This window comes from Chionomys nivalis, chromosome 8 (assembly GCF_950005125.1).
Source record: "Chionomys nivalis chromosome 8, mChiNiv1.1, whole genome shotgun sequence".
NCBI lineage: Eukaryota > Metazoa > Chordata > Mammalia > Rodentia > Cricetidae > Chionomys > Chionomys nivalis.
In genome coordinates, this window is record NC_080093.1 from 23,949,481 (window position 1) to 23,971,267 (window position 21,787).

Consider the following 21,787-nt stretch of genomic DNA (forward strand, 5'->3'; position numbering starts at 1 on the left):
ATGAAGAGATTTTGTGCTGGTGTTTAAATAGCTAAAATGCATAATTACTATAACGTTGTCTTAAAAGATAAATTTGATCTACACATATTATCTAAGAAATGAGCAAAGAACCAGCATAGATGTTTATGTACAGATCAATTTATCTTAATATATTTGTGTAAACCATCTCCATAAGTGGTGCTGTGAGCAGAGAGATACAGACTAATTACAGTAAAAATCAAACATAAGTTCAACATAATTTATCTTCTGCATTAAACTGGGACTTTTGGCAATAAAGAGAAAAACAATTGTGTGACTAATGTAAGCTAAAAGAATGTGGGTGCTTCATGAGCATGGCAAAAAACTGAATAATTCTTGTGAAGGATGTGCTCAGATTATGTGAATAAGTGGAGAACTTCTATAGGGCATGGCTATCAGGGTAAATTAACTCCAATTCTGGCCTTCTGTCAGATACTTTAGTTAAATTCAAAATTCGTTCACCTGGAGTGATATTGCAAAGTAGTTTTATCTGGGCCCTATGTTTGCTATTTACTCCAATAAAAAATACCATATAATCACTAGAATAGTGAATGACTGCAGAAGCTGGCTGTTTTGGGGCCAGCCGCAATGAACCATGTATTTGATTTCCCTTCCAGCTAGGTATGTAAACTGTGATGCAGTTCTGGGCAGCAGAATGGAGCAAAAGGGATGTTTACTACTTTGGGTATGGGTGTGTGCGGTGTGTGTCTTTACAACTGCAGAAACCATCCCTGACTTTTCATCTCTAGAGAGTGCTGGCTTCAGAGACACTGTGCCTGTTGTAAAATCAGTTCTACTACAGTACGTGGACACAAGGTGAGATACAAACTTTAATGATTTGAAGTCATTGAGATCTAGGGCTTCTTTATTTCAGAAGTTAAGCTGCCTCATTGCATAAGGATCTATATTGGTAGATACCTCTCCCACCAAGCTTGATGCAAAAATCATCAATAAAATACTTGCAAACTAAATCCAAGAACACATTACAGAGATCAGCCACCCTAATCAACTAGACTTTATCCTAGAGATACAGGGTTGGCTCAATATATGTAAATTAATAAGTGTAATCCACCACATAAATAAACTGAAAGACAAGAATCACATGATCATCAAATTAGCTGAAGAAAAGGTCACAGACAAAAATCTAACACCCCTTCATAATAAAAGTCATGGAGACATTAGGGATACAAGGGACATACCTCAACATAATAAAGGTAATTTAAGCAAGCCTAAAGCCAACATCAATTTAAAGAGAGAGAAACTCAAACCATTTCAACTAAATTCAGGAACAAGACAAGGTTGTCTATTCTCTCCATACCTATTCAACATAGTACTTGAAGTCTCAGCTAGAGCAATTGTAGTGGCATTTTAAATGTGTCTTAATAAATAAAGACCACCTGAAGATCTGAGAGTAAAGCAGTCCCACTGGTCATCCTTACAGCCCAGGTTATGGTAGCACACACCTTTGATCTCAGGAGCCATGACACAGACCTTTAATCCTAGTAGCCACACTAGTTGCCATAGAAATTAGGTGGTCCATGCCTTTAATCCCAGTGGTGCACGCCTTTGATCCCAGCCCTAGAGAGGAATATAAGACTGGGCGAGACAGCTCTCAGATGCAGTCTCCCTCTGAGATTCCAGGAGGTAGGATCATCATTTCAGACTGAGGTAGAAGTAAGAGCCAGTAGCTGGCTGTTTTGCTTTTAGGATTTTCAGGTTAACTCCCAATTTCTGACCCTGAGTTTTTATTAATTGTGCTTCAAGCAATAAGACAACTGAAGGAGATCAAGGGGTTGCAAATTGGAAAGGAAGACGTCAAAGTGTCTTCATCTGCAGATGATATGACAGTTTACATATCTGACCCTAAAATTACACCAGGAAACTCCTCCAGCTGATAAACACTTCCATCAAAATAGCAAGGTACAAAATTAACTCACAAAAATCAGTGGCTCTCCTACATACAAATGACAAACAGACTGAGAAAGAAATCAGGGAAACAACACCTTTCACAAGAGCTCAAATAATATAAAATATCTTGGGGGTAACTCTAGGAAGACTTGTATAATAAGAACTTTAAGACACTGAAGAGAGATATTGAAGATATCAGAAGATGGAAAGATCTCCAATGCTCATGGGTCACTAGGATTAATTTTGTACCAATGACCAAGATATCAAAAGCAATCTACATATTCATTGGAATCCCCATCAAAATTCCAACAGAACTCTTCACAGATCTTGAGAGAACAACTTTTTCAGCCTCATGTGGAAACACAAAAAACCCAGGGTAGCTAAAACGGTCCTAATAATAAAAGAACTGCTGGAGACATCACCATTATATACCCCAAATAAACTGCAGAGCTATAGTGATAAAAACAGCATGGTATTGTCACAAAAACAAACACCTTGATAACAACGGTATCTGGATGAAGCATTTTTAACTTAGTGAAGGGGTCGCATATACAATGTTTTCATCCTGTCTTATTCTCTCACACAGCTACTTTCACAGTGCATCCTCTGAAGTTTTCAGGACCCCCCTCCTCTGTCCCAGCTCACTCACCTCTTCTGCTTGAGCTTCTTCTTTCTTTCTTTGTCTGCATTACAAAATTTCAAAAAATTAGCAGGCAAAATAGAACTTTTCCAGAGAGTGGGAGAAAGACAGAAGCTCAACAAGTATCAGAGGAAGGGAAAAGTCTGGAAAAATTCATACTTTTGATAGTGATAATATAATATTTGTGGCAGTTGAAAGACACTTGAAAATGAAACAATAGAAAACTGGTTAGATTTTCATGGTTGTTGCTGGGCACGTGCCCAAGACTGATGTAATCTCTATGATCCTGGAGCATATAGCCTAAAAGGAGAAATATTTTATAGTCATCAATAAAAATGTTACAGAAATACAGTAAATAACACAAAAAGAAAAATGATACCATAGTTTTGTCTCTTGGATGTGAGCCTCAACATTTAACAGCTGAGCTGTCTCTCCGATACACATGCAACAGTTATTATTATTGGGGAACTTAGCTATAAGTAAGCATAGTGTGGTGGGGATCTGAGAATGGGAGTAGAGAGGACCATCTGAGCCTCACACGCATCTCCTCTCTGCTCTCTTTGCTTAGCTCTCATGGCCTGTCCACTCCATCCATTATCCCACCGGCCACGGCTCAGAACACCTTCCACCATGGCCACCTCAGCAAGTTCCCACTTGAACAAAGGCATTAAGCAAATGCATATGTTCCTGCCCCAGGGTGAGAAAGTCCAGGCCATGTATATCTGAGTTGATGGTACCCGGAGAAGGACTGCGCTGCATGATCTGCACCCTGGAACGTGAGCCCAAGTGTGTAGAAGTTTGATAGTCTAGTTATGTTTCAGTCTGAAGGCTCCAACAGTGACATGTATCTCAGCCCTGTTGCCATGTTTCTGGACCCCTTCTGCAAAGAGCCCAACAAGTTGTTTTTCTGTGGAGTTTTCAAATATAACCAGAAGCCTGCAGAGACCAATTTAAGGCACATCTATAAACGGATAATGGACATGGTGAGCAGCCAGCACCCCTGGTTTGGAATGGAACAGGAATATGCTCTCATGGGAATAGATGGACACCCTTTTGGGCCTTCCAATGGCTTCACTGGGCCCTAAGGTCTTTATTACTGTGGCGTGGGAGCAGGCAAAGCATATGGCAGGAATATTTTGGAGGCTCACTACCAGGCCTGCTTGTATGCTGCAGTCAAGATTACAGAATAAATGCTGAAGTCATGCCTGCCCAGTGGAAATTCCAAACAGGACCTTGTGAAGGAATCCACATGGAAGATCATCTCTGGGTGGCCCATTTCATCTTGCATCGTGTATGTGAAGATTTTGGGTGATAACAACCTTTGCTCACAAGCCCATTCCTGGGAACTGGAATGGTGCAGGCTGCCATACTAACTTTAGCACCAAGGCCATGCGGGAGGAGAATGGTCTGAAGTACATTGGGGAGGCCACTGAGAAACGAAGCAAGCAACATCAGCACATAAGCCCCTTTGTTCAACTTTATACAGTAACTCTGCCTTCCTGTTCAACTATCTATAATAAACACACTGAGCGAGTCCAGACCATTTCCAGATCTTCTCTGTAAACTGTATCTGTCATTTCTCCATTGCCTTCACTGCCCTAGTGAGGCCAATGCCTGGAGTCATTAAAGATATGGCATATTCTCTTTCCTTATTATTTTTACACTTTATAGATGTCATTGATGACTGATGAGAGAAACGGACCGGCTTCTTCACAGTATTTGCTGTCACCATGTGTTGAGAGTCCATCTTGGGAGCAACTTCCTTACTTGGTCTATCTCTGTCTCATACAGTCCTATGGAGCTGAATTTATTTCTAATTAAGTGCCTACCCAATATGCTTGCTTTTTTGTACATTTCAGTGATTACGTAATGTTCACACACACTAATGTCAATTTTATCTCAGCCTGCTTAGTCCTACAGTGCAGTTCACCTAGGCTTATTTTGGCTGTGTTAGCACAGGATCTGGTGACAAGGAGCCATCCTGTTTTTGGCAACAGAAGTAGTGAGGTTCCTATCTGATGACACTGAACTGTGCTCACGTGCTCAATCATGGAGATGATTACTCTTTGGTGATTTTGTTAAAGTTTATTTAATAAATTTGGCGTACTATTTTGTTAATCAATAAATCTGTAGAATATTAAAATGCATTTTATGTTGCCTTAAAGATATTTTTGATTGGGTCAGGCAGTGGTGGTGCACGCCTTTAATCCCAGCACTTGGGAGGCAGAGGCAGGCAGAACTCTGTGAGTTCAAGGCCAGCCTGGGCTACAAGAGCTAGTTCCAGGACAGGCTCCAAAACTATAGAGAAACTCAGCCTCAAAAGAGCAAAAAGAAAGGAAAGATATTTTTGATTAATATAATACAAAGCAATTAAAAACTAACTTTATGTCACGTCCTCCTCATGAAATACCAATAAAAGAAGTGAGTGAATTTATCATAAGTGAATAGAAGTCAGAGCTAATTAAACTTTAAAATTGAAGTATTTATTATATAATGGTTAAAAAGTACAGGAAAGTACTTCAGCTGATTGGATAATTATGAATAAATAAATAGGGAAGGATTATAACTTAGAAAATTTACTTAAATTATTTTAATGATTGCTATATGGAAGAAATTAGGAAATTTTAATTAACATGATATTGTATCAAACTTACAAGATAGAAGCTTTGAAGATGAATAATTTCATGATGTATATGTTGCCATGAATATAGACTTCTGTCTTAATTATTTTTAAAATATCATTTAAAGATACAACTGTGAAAATTCAATAGAAAATGTGACAATTTGAGTGTTATTGGCAACATTTTCTTAGGTGAATTTTTAGAGATAGTTCCTAGTAAAGGTGTCATTAGGTGCCTATATCAGTGCATATTCTGGGTCTATTATAAGATGACAGATCAAGATAGTTTTTTAAAGAAAATAATTTTATTTAGCTCTTCATTTCAGTTCAATGCATGAGGCTAGATTCAGTTCAGGTTGGCTGCAGACTCCAGGACTAGTGACATCACACATAGGGAAGCATGAGTGGTAGAAAAAGATCATATTTATGTGGCATGATTAATAAAAACTCAGAGACAGAAATTGGGGTTAAGCCTAATGTTCAGAAAAGCAAAACAGCCTGCCACTACCTCTTACCTCTACCTCAATCCGAAATGGCCATTCTGCCTTCAGGAATCTCAGAATAAAATTGTTTCTGAGAGCTGTCTCCTTCTGTCTTATATTCCTTCCTAGTTCTGGAATTAAAGGCATGCATCACCACTGCCTGGTCTCTATGGCAAATTAGTGTGGCTACTGGGATTAAAGGTGTGTATCACTACTGCCTGGTCTATAAGGTTGATCCATGTTTTAATTCTCTGAACTTTAGACAAACTTTATTTATTAAAATACAAATGAAATATTACTGCACATCTCCAGAAAGGAAGTCAGAGAAAAGTCATAGCTCTTCCCTCTGTGGCAACTCTCTTAAGAGCTAACCAAGGGCCCACAAGAGCTACCTGAATTCCTTCTAAGGTTAGCACCATCAGGCAAGGGGAGATGGTCCAATAGGTTCCACCACTGAAAAGCTCCACACCACTTCCAAACATTGCCACACTAAAGACCAAGTCTCCAAAATGAACTTTTGAGGGCGCATTCAAACCATACCTAATCTGCAACAGCACTCTGAATGACCTCAGGAGGGAACAGATCATATTCATTTTGGTTCACTTAATCGCTGCTTGTTTCTCCCCCCTTACAGAGGGGAACTGTCAGCTTAATTCAAGTATAGGAGAACCTGGTGCTTCCTGGGTGCTTGGCACAGCGTTTATTGCTTCATGGCTATTGTAAGAGCAACAGAGAAAATTGAAAAAGCAATTTTCGCAAGAGCCATTTGAATTTACTGATTAATGGAGTCCTACCTTATATAACTGTAAAGTTCTAGTGCTTGTACATTAAAAGAAAATTATTTCTAGTATGAACTACTCTTAAAAATCCTTGAAATTCCCTACAAAATAAACAGCGTCATGCACTCAACTACATAAATCAGTTACAAACAGCAAGTACTATGAGCACAACAGAAAAAAATTTTATACACAGAGGAAGATGGTCAAGAGACTGGAGATGAGTAGAGAGAAAGCACACGGATGCTAAACTTCCTGTCTCTATAATAAAATACCCGAGACAATAACCAGAAAGGAGAAAAGTTTATCTTGGCTTATAGCTTTAGAGGTTAGTTACCTGATTAGTAAAAAGGAGAGAGAAATGGGGAGGGATGGGCAACTGCTATCCTCTTCGAGGGCATGTTGCCCAGTGACCTTTAGCTCTTCCATGAAGCTCTGCATCTTAAGGGTTCTATCCCATACCAATAATGCCATTCTAGGTCATACTCGTACCATGACATATGTTCTCTTGTAGCTTTTTAATCCATTTCATCCATATAGGGGCATCAAAAGCAACAAAGGGAAAGAAGAAAACGATGTGCGAACAAACATTTTCATGCTTAAGGAAACAGTAAAATGATCACAGTTCCAGCCTGCCATCACCTCTAGTTGTAATTTTAGTACAAAGAAAGAAGAACCTAAGAGCAGAGGTTGCAGAGTCCTCTCATGCCGTAGACATCAAGATATAAATCTAGAGATCATGAGAATTTGTGTTGCTGTGTCAGGGGCCCAACTGACTGGAGAATGTCCCTGGAGAAATTAGTTTAAGAGTGCGGCTCTCCTTCATACAAGGATTTGCCTTCCATGGTTTTTGTTATTCAAAGTAAAATTAAGTTCAAAATACTAAATGGAAAGTTCTAGAATTTCTATGTTTGTAGTATCTGTTATTATTACACTATCTTGTTAGGATTTTTCTACTTTATTATTAGTGATTGTTAATCTTTTCCTGTACTAATTCTTAAATTCAAAACATTGCATATGTATGTTGTATCTGGTATTCCCTGATGGCTCTTGAAAAGAGTCAGGGAAAAGGACTGTAGTTTGCAATGACAGGGATGGCATCTCTAAGACAGACCATTGCTGACAGTCTCTTTATGGTCTCAGATCCAAATGACTAGGGTAAGACAAAGGAGAGATGTGATGTGATGTTCACTCGCTTTCCTTTGGTCTCAGGTGCACTAAGTCACTAAAGGCAGACGAGGGTCTCCGGCCCGTGAACTGGCCCTCTGGCAGTAGGTAGCCACACAATCCCTCTACTCTCCAGAGTCTAGACCATGATCACTCTTCATGATCGTGCTCTTCAGCCCCTGGAATGAATCCACTGTGACTCCCAATCCATAGCAAGAGGATGTGCCCCGGAAGGAGAGGAGCAGTCAGTGCTGCAATGTAAATCTTGGCTCTACTTTGTTTTTTTTTTTTTTGTTTAAGTACTGAATATGTGAGTCATGGGGATGATTTTGGGCAATCAGAGCTTAATTGATTGACTAGGGACACAGATTGGCTAGGAAACTCTGCCATACTCAAATTTATATCCTAATATTAGAATTTTTCATACAATTAACTTTGCCTCCTGCATAATTTTAAATATGAGTCATCACGGCTTTTCTTTCTCTCAAGCACCCTTTTCAGTTATGATTCTTTTGGTTCTAACTAATTTTGTCCTTGTTTATCTCTGGGTTAATTATTTGCCAACTGTCTTCATTAGCATTTCAGTGAGGAGGGGGAAATACTTCACATTGATGCTCAATGACATCATCATTGAGCAGAAGTATCACTCCCATGAGAGTTTTTTTCCCCATGGGAAGTTAAAAAAGAGAGGTCCCTCTTTCTAGGAGTGATGAGTCTGATGTGTATATTTCAATCTTTTAACATATATGTTAAAAGAATTTTGATGAGGAATATAATTCTGTAGTGGATAAAGTTGTCCAAATAGCTGTTTCCTTTTTATTATGATTAAATCAATGCTTATGTTGGTACTAGAAATAAGCAACCCACAGTATATGTAGTAGCAGATTTAGTGAGACTGGCTATAGTTATAGACTGCCTCTCCTATATCTTCCCTTAGGTAATAGCTCCGTTTAAAGAGAAATCACTATTTTTTTATTTTGAAAGACAAAGCTTTTTAAAAAATTGTATCACAATGTGAAATCCCAAACACTGAAGAGTATAGAAAAATAAATCATCATCTTCAAAAATGTTACATAGTTTTCTCAAAGGGAGAGCCCAATAGGTTCTGATTAAAAATAACACACCAAGAGAAAAATGAAAATCATACCAGTGGAAATTAGGGAGAAACAGGGAAGATTTGATACAGACACACGCATACTTTGCAAGCAGCAAAAAAGGATTGTAAGAACTCTAGCATCTCTGCCAGGATGGAGTGGGGAAAGGCTTGAGGAACCACAAAAACAGAAGGAAAAAGACAAAATATTTAAGAAGTAAAAACTGATCAAACAGAACAGAAAGCAGGAAGCGCAGTCAACCCAAGGATAGTTGACCACAAAGAAGAGACTCAGTACGTGGAAAAGAAAACACACTCAAGACTGCTGGTCATACATTTACTGAATCTTTTTGAGTACTGTAACTGTAACTTTAGACATATGGGGAAAAGACCCAAACAAAATAGAAAGTGACTTTAAAAAGCTAAATAAAAACATAATATTTCTGGTAAAAGGACAGTTTATCATGGAAAGACAAAAATTGGTATATAGAAAAAATGGACATTAAGTTATATCCAGGGTAACTTGCTGAATGTCAAGAAGGAAAATTCAATTTATCATCAAATGAAAATTTTATAGAAGAAACAATGATTTTCAGACTTCTCAATAGCTCCACTCATCAACTGAAGACAAAACCAGTAGCTAGCAGTAGCTAAAGTACACTTCCTGAGTCATATTGGGAAAGTGTACTTGACATCTCAGACATCAAGGGAAAAATGAGGTCATGATGTGTGTTGTAGGCAGTATAAGCAAGAATCTGAGGTTGAGGTCGCAGAGCGGGAGTGAGCAAGAGTGGGATGAATGATGACAAAGTCTTTTATGATGATGACATGGGCAATAGTGATGATGGAAGCTACTGGTGGGGTGATTATGACAAGCCCTGCCAGCAGCCTGACAAGAAAGGCAAAATCATCTGTGAGTCCTTCGTGTAGGGGCGACACATTTGGGGAGAGCACTGCAACTTTAGCCACAACATCAAACTACAGGAGAAGTGAGAGCCTGCCCTCTTTTTCTTTCAGAGGAGTTAAATCAGCTAATGAGAAGCTCTGCCTCTTTAAGGCCAGAGAGCTAAAGGTTTTGGGTGGGGTGAATACTCACTACAGACTCTAATGTAGAACTTGTGGAAACACAGTCCAGAACACAATGGGAAATCATGTCTCCAGAACAGACTATGCTATCAACTTGAATATGTAAAATGGTTGTCGGAAAACCATTTTTGTGACCTGAGGGATGGGTGAAAGAATGAAGAATAAGGATTCAACTCTGTATTTCAAAACAGACTACTAAATAAGTAGAGTTAAACAGGTCATGAAAGAATTTCATGCACAATTAAAATACTAACCCTATGTCTTTGTTTCAGTGATATTTAAATAAATGAATCTTTTTTGTGTTTATCTACATATGTGGTGTAAGTGTGCATGCATGCAGACATGCATGCATGTATGGTTTGTGAGAATGTGTCTGTGTGGATGTGGAGGCCTGAGGTCAAGGTTCGGTGTTTTTCTTACTCATTGTCTACCTTTCTCTTTGGGACAGGATCTCTCACTGAAGCTGGAGTTCACTGACTGAGTTAGACTGGCTCTTCTGTGACCTGCAGTCATCGGCTTATTTCTGCTCCCTTGGTGTATTACAGGTTTGCACCTACTAGTGGCTTTATTTTGTTCATATGTGCATGTCAGGGGTCCATTAGCTCCTTCTGCTTCCACGGCATGCACCTTACTAAATGACCCATCTCCTCAGCCCCATCAATGAATATAGATAGAGGAATTATTTTTAGTTGCTCTGTAATACCCTCTGATAATAGAAAAAACAAAGATTGCCAGTTGTTCAAGACATAGACATTTTTTTCACTTGATAAAAAAAGGTTTTGCCATATAATATATGCTGGTTATGTTTTTCCTTCCCTCTACTCATCCTCCCTTCCCCTCCTATCTGGATCAATCCCCCTTTGTTGCTCTTTAGAAAAGAAACAGGCCTCTAAGGAATATCAATAAGATAAAATATAATAAAATGAAGCCAAAACAAACACATCAGAATAGAAAAAAAAAAGAAACTAAGCAAGCAAACAAACAAATAAAAGGAAAAGAGCCCAAGAAAAGGCACAAGAATCAGATACAGATGTAGAGACCAACTCATCCACACACTCAAGAGTCAAATAAAAACACAAAACTGGGACCCATAGTGCATAAAGGACCTTCAGGGTAAAAAGGGAAATAAAAACATAAATAAAAAAGAAAAAAAAATCTCTGACCTATTATGAGAGAAGGAACCTCCAAAGATGCTATTGAAGGACTCTAATGATGGGCATGTAGCCTACCCTTAAAAATAGTTTGTTTCCCCAGTGAGACTCCCTTGAAGAAAACTAAATAGTCATTTGCAAGTGGTTATCCTTAGAGATAGCTTCTGGGTTAGGGACAGTAGGACAGTCTACTTCTCACTTCAGCTCTAGGACAGCATCTGGAGCAGATCCACACAGGCCTGTGCATGCTGCCTCAGTTTCTGTAATCAGTATGTGTATCAGCTGTGTTGGTTTAGAGGACTTTGTTTTATGGTGTCCTCTATCCTATCCAGCTCTTACAATCTTTCCACCTCTTCTTCCGTGAGCTCTGAGAGGAGGAGTTTGATAGAGACATCTCGTTTAGGTCTGAGTGTTCCAAGGCCTCTCACACTTTGAATAATGTCTGATCATGGGTCTCTGTATTCTCATCTGCTGCAGGAGGAAGCTCCTCTAATGATGGCTAAACAAGACACTGTTCTACAAGTATAGCAGAATGTCCTTAGGAGTCATTTTATTGCTACACTCCATTAGCAGAACAGTAGTATTTGGCTTTACCCTAAGTCTCTGGCCTACTAAATCTCAAGTTCTTGGTCATCTGAGTAAAGTCAGGTATGGGTTCCATCTTGTGGAGTGGGTTCTAAGACAAATTAAATATTAGTTGGTTACTAAGATAAGCTTTGTGCTACCATTGCACTCATATTTTGCAAGAAAGACACCACTGTAGATCAAAAGGTTTGTAGCTGAGTTGTTGATTTTGTTTCTCCTTTAGTAACGTGCAGAGTATCTTCCAATAACCATGAACACCAGCCCCTAGGGGTGAAGAATCTAGGTAGGCAACTACTCCATGTTCAGTGATCTTCAGCAACAACTTCTTGCAATCATTTTGTGGAGAGTAACTTACAATCTTGGCTACTGGTTGGGTTGTTTGGAGGTTTCCATGGGGCTTCTTTGACTAATAATTTAATTAGATGTAACCTATTTCTGATACTGGAATGTTCATTTGGTAAAAAGATATATCCAGTGGGGCTTTGTCTCCCCCATTATTTGGAAATTTCATTTAGATTGCCTTTATATGTGTATATAATTTAGAAGCTTCTGTTGTATAGTATTTCCATACTACCCCTCCAATTGCCCTAAATTTTGGAACCTTCCCCCCTCCCTGCTTGATTCTCCCTCTCCTGTCCTCTCATATTCTTAACTATCTATTCTATTTTCCCCTTTAGGGAGATCTATATCTTTCTCCCAGTTCCTTTCTCTATACCTAACCTCCGTGGTTCTATTCATTGTAGCTCACTTGTCATTGACTTAAAAGCTATATCCACATGTATGTGAATACATACCATATTTTGTCTCTGGGTCTGGTTACTTTAATTAGGATGATTTTTTTTCTAGTTCCTTCCATTTACATGTGAATTTCATGGTTCCATTTTTATTTTGTTTTTTGTTTTGTTTTTGCAGTAGAGTAATATCAAATTATGTAAATTTAGTACATTTTAAAAAATCCTTTAACCTATTGATGAACTTCTAGGTTGATTCCAGTTTCGACTGTTATGATCAGAACAGTGATGAACATGGTTTAGTAAGTGTCTCTGGTAGGATGAAGCATCCTTTGTGTATATGCCTAAGAATGCTCTAGTTAGATCTTAAGGTAGATTAATCCCACTTTCCTGCGGAAGCATCACACTGATTTCCATAATAGCTGTACAAGTTTGCATTCCCACCAGCAGTGGAGGAATGTTCCCCTTACTCCACATCCTTGCCAGCATGAGCTATCATTTGTTCAGTGATCTTAGCCACTTGTGGTCATAAGATGAGATCGCAAAGTAGTTTTAATTTTCTTTTTCCTGATGACTAAGAATGTTGAACAATTTTAAGTGTTGAATTTCCTCTTTTGAGAATTTTTTGTTTAAATTTTTTGTACTCTCTTTTAAAAATTGGTTTATTCATCATTTTGAGTGAGGTAACCCAGACCCAGAAAGACAATTATTACACGTACTCACTCATAAGTGGTTTTAAAACATAAAGCAAAGAAAATCAGCCCAAAAAATCACAATCTCAGAGAACCTAGACAACAATGAAAACCTAATGAGAGACATACATAGATCTAATCTACATGGGTAGTAGAAAAAGACAAGATTTCCTGAGTAAATTGGGAGCATAGGAACCTTGGGAGAAGGTTGAAGAGGAGGGGAGAGGCAGGGAGGGGAGCAGAGAAAAATGTAGAGCTCAATAAAAAAAGAAAAAAGGAAAAATAAAAAATTCGTTTATTTTCTTGATATTCAAGTTCTTAAAAGTTCTTTATATAATTTGGATATTAGATCCATCAGATGTGTAGTTGGTAAAAGTCTTTTTCCACCCTGTTTGCTGCCACTTTGTCTGGATGATGGTGTCCTTTGCCATGAGGAAGATTTTTTAGTTGGGATCCCATTTATTAATTGTTAATCATAGTGCGCTAATGGTGTTCTATTCAGAAAGTCTTTTCTAGTACCAATGAGTTCAAGGATATTCCCCACTTTGCTTCCTATCAGGTTCAGCACATTGGGTTTTTGTTGAGGTCTTTGATGCTTTTGGAGTTGAACACATGTCCTTGTGGTACGATTGAGAGTCTTTTGGGTATATACTCAAGAGTGGTATTGCTGCGTCTTGAGGTAGGTTGTTTCCTAATTTTCTGAGAAATCTGATATCCAAAGGGGCTATACCAGCTTGCACTCCCACCAGCAATGCAGGAGTGTTCCCTTTACCCCACAACCTCTCCAGCATAAGTTGACATCAGTGTTTTTGATCTTGGCCATTCTGACAGATGAAAGATGAAATTCCTTTTATGAGAATGTAAATGAATGTATAACTTTTATAAAAATAATAATTATTTTTTATTTACCACACACAAATAGAGAAGCCAAATTCCTAATTATGCCATTAGCCAGAGACACAGATCCTCACAGGAGCTAACAATGCTGAGTAACCAAAGCTGTAAGTTTTGGTCCTGTGTTTTTTCTGCTCCATTTTATTGGTTCGACATCTCTGTTGGTTGTTCTTTTTGCTCTGACTTGCGGCCAGGCTGTTGTCCTGGAGAGGTTTAACTTCTAGGAAGAAATTGCCTGCTTGTTGCTGTCAACTTCCAAATCCTTTGTTCTTATGTGTCCTCACTGTTATCTCTTTCCCCCTTTTCTCTTGCTCTTCTTCTCTCTGCCTTTCCCAGTGTGTTTGGGCTCTGTGGTCTGATTTAATGGCCTTTCCTTTTCTTTTATCTACCATCAAGTGTCAAATTTTTCACTGCAATCTTTATTTTTAAAAGTTATTTAAAATTTAATTTTTATTAACTTTCCCTATAAAGGGTAATATAGTGATTGTGTGCCCTCAGAACTGTCTCTTTCTCATAAACACTCTTCATTCTGTTTGTCAGAGATAGTTGAAAGTATCTTTGGTAGAAACTAAGGTCCTGGACATCAAGAAGAAAGGCTGTGAGCTAATCCAGTAATGGTGGCAGATTAATGTCTGTCAGCAAAGATAGCAGAATATGTCCTTCATTACATCTGTTTCCCATGAGTATGTATGTGCCTTGTAGAAGTTTCTCTGCTTTTTACTTGTTTAATGAAGACTCCTAGTTTGCAACTGGTGGAGTCCTCCTTCCTATTATTTTTAAGATTTTCTAGGGGATATTGTCACATACAACCATAGCTACTGTCACCACCACCAGTTTTCTGGACTCTTATCAAGTCAAGGGTTGTTTTTTTTAAATATTTTTTTTTTAAAAACCTATCTTTTTTATTTTATATGCCAAATCCAATTTCCACTCCTTCCCCTCCTCCTGTTCCCTCCACCCCTCCTATACCACCCCCATTCACTCCTCAGAGAGGGTTAGACTTCCCATAGACAGTCAACAAAGTCTACACATTGCTTTGAGGCAGGACCAAGATCCTTCCCACTATATCTAGGCTGAGCAAGGTATCCCTCTAGATATCCAAGGTATCCAAAAAAGCCAGAACAAGCAGTAGGGATAAATCCTGGTCTCACTGTTAGTGGCCCCAGAGTCTGCCCCAGCCATATAACTGTCATCCACATTCAGAGGGCCTATGCTGACTCTCTCTCTCTGTCAGGCCAGAGTTGATAGGCTCTCATTAGCTCAGGTAAGCTATTTCAGCGGGTATCCCCATCATGGTCTTAACTTCTTTGCTTGTACTTTCACTCCTCCCATTCTTTGACTGGACTTTGGGAGCCCTCTGCTGTGAATCTCTGCACCTGCTTCCATCAGTTGCTGGATGTAGGTTCTATACACCAGTTAGAATGGCTGATACAAAAACACCAATGATAGTTTATGCTGGAGAGGATGCAGAGTAAAGAGAACACTCCTCCATTGCTGGTGGGAATGCAAACTTGCTCAGCCACTTTGGAAATTAGTAGGGTGGGTTCTCAGAAAATTAGGAAACAACCTACTGCAAGATCCAGCAATACGTCTCTTGGGCATATACCCGAAGGATGCACACCCACACCACAAAGACATTTCCTCAGCTGTGTTCATAACAGCATTATTCATAATAGCCAGAACCTGGAAACAACCTAGAAGCCCCTCAGCTGAAGAATCTTAGAAGGGATTGTTGCTCAAGAAGTTCCCTGAAGAGGGGATATTTTAAAAACTACTGATATCTTTGTGTAAATAGTTCCTGGAGAGCCCATGAAACAGCTGTCAAACACCCCGAATCCAGATGCAGATGCTCTCTAAGGAGAGAAAAACCTAGATGTGAGGATGCCAACATGCTGCTCATTACCCAGTCTTTCATTTAGGCATTTATACAAAAGCCTAATTATAAAAATAAGCAATTGGGTAAGTACATTATTATTTTTTTATTAATTTATTTATTTATTAAAGATTTCTGTCTCTTCCCCGCCACCACCTCCCATATCCCTCCCCGTCCCCCAATCAACTCCCCCTCGCTCATCAGCCCTAAGAGCAGTCAGGGTTCCCTGCCCTGTGGGGGGTCCAAGGACCTCCCTCCTCCTTCCAGATCTATTAAGGTGAACATCCAAACAGCCTAGGCTCCCACAAAGCCAGTATGTGCAGTAGGATCAAAACCCAGTGCCATTATTCTTGACTTCTCAGCAGTCCTCAATGTCCACTATGTTCAGTGAGTCCGGTATTATCCCATGCTTTTTCAGACCCAGTTCAGCTGGCCTTGGTGAGTTCCCGAAAGAACATCCCCATTGTCTCAGTATGTGGGTGCACCCCTTGCGGTCCTGAGTTCATCAGGCGATGAAAGGAGACAGAGACAGAGTCCCACATTGGAGCACCAGACTACAACCCCAAGGTCCAAACCAGGAGCAGAAGGAGAGAGAGCACGGGTAAGTACATTATTTTATTGAAAAAAAATCCTGGGCTGAGGGTTGTATCAGTCAGGGTTCTCTAGAGGTACGGGACCTACAGGTTGCGTAAATACTAGAATAGGGCCTTTTAAAAAATGGCATACAACTGTTACAGGTTGAATAGACCAAGTCTCAGTTTGGTGCTGAAGACCAGGAAGATTTCTAGAGTCACTTGCTTTCAGTCCATAGCAGAAGGCTGGAGATGCTAGATCAGATGTCAGTGAAAGATGTCCATGGCAGCAAAGGCTGTAGATTTGCTTTTTAAAAAAGAGGTGATGCCAGGCAAGCAGACAGCATTTTCTTCTTGGACCTCACTATATCCTGATCACCTGCTGTAAGGTGTTGCTCACTCTGGGATCTTTTACACACACCTACCCTTCCTGGAAATAGCTTCATGGTCACATCCTAGACATGCCTCTTAGTTGATTCCAGATATCCTTGAGGTGACAATGGAGATGAATCATCGCAGGAACTCTACCTGTTCACCCCATGATATTTTGTACCCCTATGCTCCAGTTCTCTGTCCTGAATGATAGATACAAGCAAAGTGAAACATTGCAGAGTAGACCTAACTCTTCTAAAACAATCTTTGACAGCATTTGATTCGAATGGATGGGAATAATTGTTAATCCCATTCTGATTGCTTAAGAGTATAATGACTACTGATGTGTAGGTGATGTGATTAATCAAATATACGCAACAGAGACCTTGGTTTATTGTAGTTACTTATGGTTCTTGTCAACCTATGCATTTTTAGCCATGTGCATAATTAGTGGGCAATCTTAGTTTTATTTACTACGAATGTCCACATTTCACTTTGATTATTAAAAACGTTTTATTGGACATGCTACTCTGGGTTGACAGCTGGTTTTTCACACTGTAAAGACAGTCACCATGCTACCAGTTGCTGATGATGCCCAAACCACCTCAGTGTCCTGTTTGTTTGCTTACTTTTGTTTTTTAAATGACTAGTAATTGGTAAAGGAAAATCCGTTTATTTCCAGTTGGTCTAGAGATTGGGAGAGAAAAATCATAATTTCTTTTCACAACGCCTACAGAAGCCTTACAAAGGCCACGTATGCAGATTTAGCTGTGAGATGGTTTACCTGGTCATTTTGTTGTCTCTACTGTTTCTGTTCTCATTACAGAATGAGGTTATTTTTGTTTTAGTTTTAGTTTAGTTTTGTTTTGTTTTCATTGGTCTAAGGCTGGGGGACATGGGGTAGACATTATATCTTAGATCTCTTGATCTTGAAGGAGAAGAGGCACAGGAATTTCATGGAATGGGGTATATAAAACTCCTACTCATTCTGGGTGTGGGTGAATTCTTATCCAATTAATTGTCTTGCTTTTGTTTTTAGAAACAATCATTGTAAGTATAAAGATATACTAGTGATTAAGTTTTTGGAATTATTTATTTCATTTTATGCACATGGAAGTTTTGCCTGCATTCATGTTTATGTACTATATACATGACTGGTGCCTCAGGAGTTCAGAAGAGCATGTTGGAGACCCTGGAACTGGAGTTACAGATGGTTTCTTTAATATGTAGTCAAAGATAACCGGATATCCATGTACAGAAAGATAAAATTGGACTACATTTCTTACATTATATGCAAAATCAACTTAAGATGGCTTAAAGGCATTCTGAGTGTAAGGGCCAAATCTAGGAGAAAGAGTAGAAAGAATGCTCCATGGCCTTTTTATGGGACGTGAACATTTGGGTGGGAACTCACTATAAAGGCAAAACTGAAAATAGAAAAGCAGAATTTCATAAAACTAAAAGACCCTCTGCTGAAGACAGAGTAAGACGATGATTTTTAGAGCAACATAAGATACGTGCAAGACAAGCATGTAAGTGGTTAATATGCACACTGTTGAAGATATTTGAGCAAATCAGGTACTAAGGGGAGAAAACATAGTTCAATCACAAAAATGAAAGTGTGTGTGCGAGTGTGTGTGTTTATGTGTGTGTGTCAAACTTCATAGGAAAGTATTTGCCTAGTATGACCACAGACCTTGGATGTATCTCCATCTTTGCAAAACAGATAGATAATAGATAAAAATAAAGAGAAAAATCAGAAGTGAGTGAAATATCACAGTGTTTTATACAAGAAGACATACAAATTGTCAAAAAGTTCTCAACATATAAGCCATCAGGAAAATGTAAATTAAAATATCACTTCGCAACTGTCGGGGTGACTACTTTTCAGAAAGACTGAAGATTAAATGTTGAAAAAGTCGCAGAGAAAGGGAATCCATGTACTGTTGATAGGAGGTTAATTTGTACAGTCATTTTGGAAAAATTGTATAAAGTTTTCTCTAAGAATTCAGGTGGAACTACCATAAATTTAGCCATATCTCCACTTCTGAGTCTGTATGGAAAGGGATTTCGATTTTTATGGTGATGAAATAGCTGTCCTGCCATATTTACCACATTGCTGACAATAGCCAAGGTATGCAGTTGACTTACATTTCTCCTTACTCTTGAGATAATGAAATGCATGGATAGGCATGTTAAAGATCTCCCCATCTTACAAATACAGTTAACGCTCCTTGTCAATGAGTTCTATATCTGTAGCTTCAACCAGCGGCAGATTGATAACGTTCAGCAACCACTGTCTAGTCTGTGCACGTATAGCCTGTTTTCCTTGGAGTTTGGCTTAAATAAGTTATTATGGCAGTTATTTGCATAACATTTCACTGTATTAAACATTTTAAGTAACCTAGAAATGATTTAATGTATATAGGAGAATGTGTGTGTTATATGCAGATACATAGCCATTCTATAGAAATGACTGGATCATCTGAAAATTTTAGTATTCTTGGGAGTTCCTGGAAGCAATTCCCTACTGATATATAGTGATGGCCATGTAAAGCAATCTTGGTTAACCTCATCTGGGAACAAATGACTGATATGTAAAAACATATATCAGGCCTTGTACCAAGTGTTACAAATATAACAAGTGAACAAATATTATCACTAGGGTTACATTTTCAAAGGCAGAAAAAAAGAGACAGTAGAGAAGTTTTTAAAAGAGAGAGAGAAATAGGTATTGAAATGCAATATGTATAGAACAAAATGCTACTCAATCTTTTTCAAAAGGGAGACTCTGTCATTTGTAATGCATGGATGATCCTGAAGAATGCCATGCTAAAAAGGAAGGCAGACACAGAAAAGTATCCCTGTAGGATTACATATGGTCATCAAATGGGACTATCCATAACTAAAATTTGATAGTAGTTTGGTAAAAAGAGGGAGAAAGTTGAGAAGGCACACCCCCCCCCCACACTGTTTAATGCTGTACAATACTCTAAATTAGTAGTTCTCCACCTTCCTAGTGCTTCGACCCTTAAATATAGTTTCTCATGTTGTGGTGACCCCAACCATAAAATTACTTTGTTGCTACTTAATAACTGTAATTTTGCTACTATTCTGTTTCATAATGTAAATATATGATATGCAGGATATCTGTTATGTGACCCCCAAAGGGGTTGTGATCTACAACCCTGCTAAATCATCTTAAAATTTTGGTAGTAAGAATATCATTACTGGATGGGGAACTCAACAATGAATCAGAATCCATGAGCCAAAATAAACCAACTTTCTTTATAACTTACCCCATATGTTGTATTATCCGTAACAAAACCAAGCAAGAAGATTAATGTAATGTACTCTGGAAACTTACCAAGTAGGAGTGAATGAGTTTCAATCACCAGCTTTACAATTTAGCACACCATAAATGGTGCCTAAACTAGGATGTTAACCAGCCTGATTGTGGTAACTAATTGTTCCTGTAGACCAATGTCTTAGTTACCTTCTCACGGATGTGATAAATACCGTGACAAAAGCAACGTAAAAGTCAGGATTACTTTGGCTGGTGACTCCAGGGGATGAATGGCAGCAGCTGGCAGGAAAGGCATGATTGTGGGAAAGGAGGCTTCTTACATTTGCACCCAGGAAGCAGCAGAAGTCGGGTGGGCCTGCAAAGCCTCAAGGCCTGCTCCAGGGTTTCAACTCCTCCAGCAAGGTTTCCACTTCTTAAATGTTTTACAATCTTTCCAAACAGCTCTATTATCTGGGGACCAGGTGTGCCAACATGTGAGCCTGTGGGGATATTTCTCACTGAAAGCAGAGAACACATATGAAAACACATCACTGTGTTTGCATTTCTCATGCCCTGATGTATTAGGATTGGTAGGAATATAGGGCCATGGTGCAGGGTGTGAGATCCTTAGTTCAATCATTAACACATGCGCACACACATTCATTCATTCATTCATTCTCTCTCTCTCTCTCTCTCTCTCTCTCTCTCTCTCTCTCTCTCTCTCTCTCTCTCTGTCATCTGACCAGTGATGTGCACCTTCACTGTGGATAGTTACTTGTCAATATTCTTCAGTAAAATTAGAATAATTAAATAAATATTTTTTTTGTGATTTTATTGGCTAAACATTTACTAAAATTACATTTCTAAATCGCAACAAAAACAAAATCAGTCACCATCCTAAAAATCTCCTCTAAAGAAATAGAGATGTAAAAAAAATTACATAAATCACAATTATAGGTACTAACAATAGAAAAATTTCAAACTACTAATATATAAGAACTAAATTGGGCTGGGGAAATGGCTTAGTATACAGAATGCTTCCTGGGAAAGCTTAAGAACCAGGGTTACATCCCAGGTTACATAAAAATAAATATTTATTTATTTAAAGCTACAGTTTCAGTGAGAGACCCTTTCTTTAAAAATAAGGTAGAGAGTGATAGAGAAAGATGCCAGATGTTGACCTTCCCCCTGCATGTGTGAACATGGGCACACATTTCTCCCCACCCCATATGTGCACAAGATAGATATATCACACACACACATGAAAAGAATAAAGAATTTTTGTATGTAGACAGCATGTTTTAAGACTTCAACATGACAGGATATTATTCCTACTATAATTGAAAGCAAAAGCAAAAACAAAAACAAAAAACACAACCAACCAATCACACAAACCAAAGAACAAGATATAAAATATATAGAGCATGATCTCTATTTTGTAAGATTCAGAAAACGGTTCACATAAGCATAATGCAGTGTGGCTGGCGTTCTACAGAAAGAATTTGAGGATGACTAGCAGGTTGTATTTATTTTTCCTTGTGCTTTTCCTGTGAGTTTCGATTTGAACAAGTGAAAGTTGCTGCGAGTTTCTTCTCTCAGCAACGCTAAGCATAAAGAAGACCTTGCCCTTTTCTTTGTAACTATCTGCTTTTCTGTATGGAGCTTCAAAAAAGCTAATGCTCTGATAGTTTTCTGTGTTCAGCACCCTGAAATGTGCTCATGAACACTCAAAAATATACTTGTCTAATAGACCACTTAACTGTGTTTGGCTGTAGGATTTGTCTTGTGAGTTTTGTTTGTATGATGACGGTGTAGCTCTCTATTCTTTAAAGAATGTGCCC

General features: G+C 38.6%; 1 pseudogene; it reads left to right on the forward strand.

The window, feature by feature from the left end:
- The first annotated feature begins 737 nt into the window (after window positions 1–737).
- LOC130879278 (glutamine synthetase-like) lies at window positions 738–4,129 on the forward strand (annotated as a pseudogene).
- Window positions 4,130–21,787: the final 17,658 nt, after the last annotated feature.